The sequence below is a fragment of the Apium graveolens genome, chromosome 7 (genome assembly GCF_009905375.1).
Source record: "Apium graveolens cultivar Ventura chromosome 7, ASM990537v1, whole genome shotgun sequence".
NCBI classification, from domain to species: Eukaryota; Viridiplantae; Streptophyta; class Magnoliopsida; order Apiales; family Apiaceae; genus Apium; species Apium graveolens.
In genome coordinates this window covers 111,330,056-111,333,468 of record NC_133653.1, presented here as the reverse complement: position 1 = coordinate 111,333,468, position 3,413 = coordinate 111,330,056, and the positions used below count along the sequence as shown (strand labels likewise).

The 3,413-nt window shown below is 32.8% G+C and overlaps 1 long non-coding RNA gene across 1 annotated transcript; it reads left to right on the top strand.

Moving 5' to 3' along the window:
• Positions 1–1,422: 1,422 nt before the first annotated feature.
• LOC141671076 (uncharacterized) lies at positions 1,423–2,256 on the top strand. The gene is made up of 2 exons (XR_012554937.1): positions 1,423–1,743; positions 1,874–2,256. It is a non-coding gene; the product is annotated as an uncharacterized LOC141671076 (long non-coding RNA).
• Positions 2,257–3,413: the final 1,157 nt, after the last annotated feature.

Genomic DNA, 3,413 nt, shown 5'->3' with positions numbered 1-3,413 from the left:
GGTTTCATAGTGACGACCAAATCCCTTGACCCCGGATTTGGGGGCGTTACATAAATAGTTAATCATATACTCAATTGTTAATCAAGATATACATTGATTTAGTTGTTTAGATGAACATTGTATATTGGTTTAATTTGTTTACTTGAATGTTTGCATGAATGGTATTTTGTCAGTATGTCAACACTGAGGTTTGCAACCTGCAACAATATTCCTTTTTCAAATCTGGATATGTATTATTCTTAAAATATTCTGTTGATGTGAGGACTTTCATTGTGTGTGTGTGTGTGATTTTGTTACTTAATATTTAACAAGTTTTGTCTAAATGGGTTATGCTTTCAGACCTCAGTACAGAAGTTTTATCTGCTTCTTCTTGACGTTTCCTGATAAATTTGGTTATTTACAATTTGGTATAAACAATTATCCTACCTTGTGTGGCATGACAAAATTTTTATCATCTTCTTAGGTAAAATTGTGATCAAATTGTCTCTTGTTACATTACCATGGACCTTGAAAGTAAGCCAAAATTTTAAATTTTAGATGGCTGTTAGAGATAATAATGTGATATTGAATACAATAATGCAATTTATATATAATAATTTGATTTCATATGGGTAGTGGTGTCTAGATTTTAGCATATTATATGGAATCAGGAATCTGTAGCTACAGCCCCTACACCAGTGGCCTAAAAGTTATATATGCATATTATAGAAGGTTGTTAAGGAGTTAATCACCAATTCAAGTGTACTAATTTTTTTAAATGATATAAATTAATATTATATGGTAGTAATTGATGTGCTCAAATTAAGATTACCTTCATTTCTAATTTTTAACCTTAATCTTATTATGAAAATAGTGGTCGCAACTATTAGGAGTTCTGATCAAGAGGCAAGATTTCAACCAACATATATGAAAATAGTGGATGCGTATTCTCTCTCTGAGTTCCAAGTTGCTGGTGCAATGAAATGGATGTTGTTGCGATTAGATGCTTTCTCATGTGCTACATTTGCCTTCCTTTTGGTTCTCTCAATGTACTTTAGAAATAGCATAGATCCTGGTATGTATTTTGTAATGTATGTTCATATTTTATTTTCTTGTTTTCCTATGTAGTGGTAAATCTAACTTGCATGTTTTATTTTCATGTACAACAATTGCAGGTTTAACCGTATCATACGGACTCACCTTAAACATCAACCTTTCTGGATTGAGCAGTGCATGGATGCAAAAATATGCGACGTAAGTATCTTCTGGATATTCCCTTTCATTTTACGATTGAATAAATAACCCATACACGCTAACTCAATTGTTTTACAATTTACTTGTAGACTTTAGATAAATGTCAACTTGGAGATGAAGTCAGGAAGATGGATAGAAAGTTGGATTCTAAAGGTTTGTCCATTTTTCTTTCCAGATATACTTCTATGATTCTGTCTTGTTTTGGTGAATGATTTTCTTTATATCCTACATTTTGATGTAAATGTTTTTTTGTAACAACAATGCACACAATTCATGAGAATGGGGATAAATGGAGCATGGGTCAGCGACAACTAGTTTGTTTTTGGCGAGTACTGCTCAAGAATTGCAAGGTGTTGATCCTTGATGAAGCAACAACTTCAATTGACACGAGCATTGACAATCTTATTCAACAAACTCTTGGGCACCACTTTTCTAATTATACCCTTGTAACCATTGCACGTCGTATCACTTATGTTCTTGACAGCGACATGGTCTTGCTTCTTAGTCATGGTACAATCAAAATTCTTATTATTTACAAAATCATGATAGCTCAATTGCTCTTTTCCACCTAAACGTTTACAGAAAGTTAGTGAAGCGTAACATTCCCTGATAATTTTAGTATTCGCCAATTCTTTTTCAGGTCTCGTAAAGGAATGTGATTCTCCTTCAAGGTTATTACAAAACAAGTCCTCTGTATTCTCAAAGCTTGTGGCGGAGTATACATCAAGGTCCTTTAATTCATTCTCAAAGCTTATTTGGTATGTCTAAATATGCACCAGGAAGTGGTACTTGTTTTGGTACCTCTTATGTTATAAATTTTAGACATATATATTAAGTTGTATAAATATTTGTTGGAATATGGAGATGCATATGGATGGGTGGATTAGATTTTGGTTGTAGATATATGGATGTTGGTTGTTTGTTGGACGTCATAATGGCTAGATGTTGGTTGTCGGAGAATATGGTTGGATTTTGGTTGTAGACATGGAAGTTGATTTAGTATATTTCTGGTTGTTTGTTGGATGTTGATTTAGTATTCTTTTATTTTGTCTGGGTTTATGCACAAATGTATATGCTTATTTATTTTTAAAAAAAACTCAAACATCGGTTCTTGTTATAAAAATGATGTGAAGCAACTAAAAATACATCACCTGCTTAAACTAAAAACGATGTCTAAACTAACAAAACAAATCGAATTATAGGAATGAAAATGATGTCTAAAATGTTAAAACACATCATTTTGTGCAAGTATATAAAAGTAAATCAGAAGAAAACTGATGTCTTCTAGAACAATGTACATCGGTTTAACTTACGTAACTGATATTAGAGTAGAAGTTTCACATCACTTTCTCAAGTAAAACTGATGTTATAAGTCATGTTTAAAGTCGGTTGAGTAAATAAACCGATGTAATATACAGAGTAAGACATCAGTTTTGTTTAAGAATCTGATGTCTATCGGTTAAAAGTTCTTCAATGTTATATGTTTACAGTGCTTTTTAACCTCCTAAATACCACTTTTCACAATCTAGTTTTAACATGTTATTAAAAAAAGGGCTAATTTAGGCATCAGTTTGCTAAGAAAACCGATGTCTATGTACAATTTTAACATCGGCTAAAAACCGATGTTATAAAACCCCTACCTTTATCTACACATGCGAAGACATCGGTTTGAAAAAAAAGACATCGGTTTATAACCGATATCTGAGGGCATTTTTCTAGTAGTGATATTATCTGGTTAGTAGTTTTAATCTTGTCTTAAACTTAATTCTGTATAGATCCTGTTAATAGTTAATCTGGGTTTATGCTTATTTGTTGTTAGTTTAATGGTGTGTGGGTCCTCATTTCCTAACCCCGAGATTGAGGTCATCACATATTGCAGGCAAGGGAGAATTCCAGTGCCATTGCAGCACGATTCCCATACTTTCATCTTGAGAATAAGGTGAGACTATGGCCCCGAGATAATGTAATAAATGGTACAAGTCCACAAACTTTGATAGCGTATGCTAGCAAGGGTATAAAAGGAAATGCAGAGCACAAAAGCGAAAAAGGATGTACAAATAAAACAAAATTACAGATTGGACAAATTGGAAGGGGAGAAAAGTAAAGAGGCAAAAGGAAATTAGGGTTAGGAGATAATTTGTCAGTTACCTTTTTCTTATTTTTAATTGGGAGAGAACGGG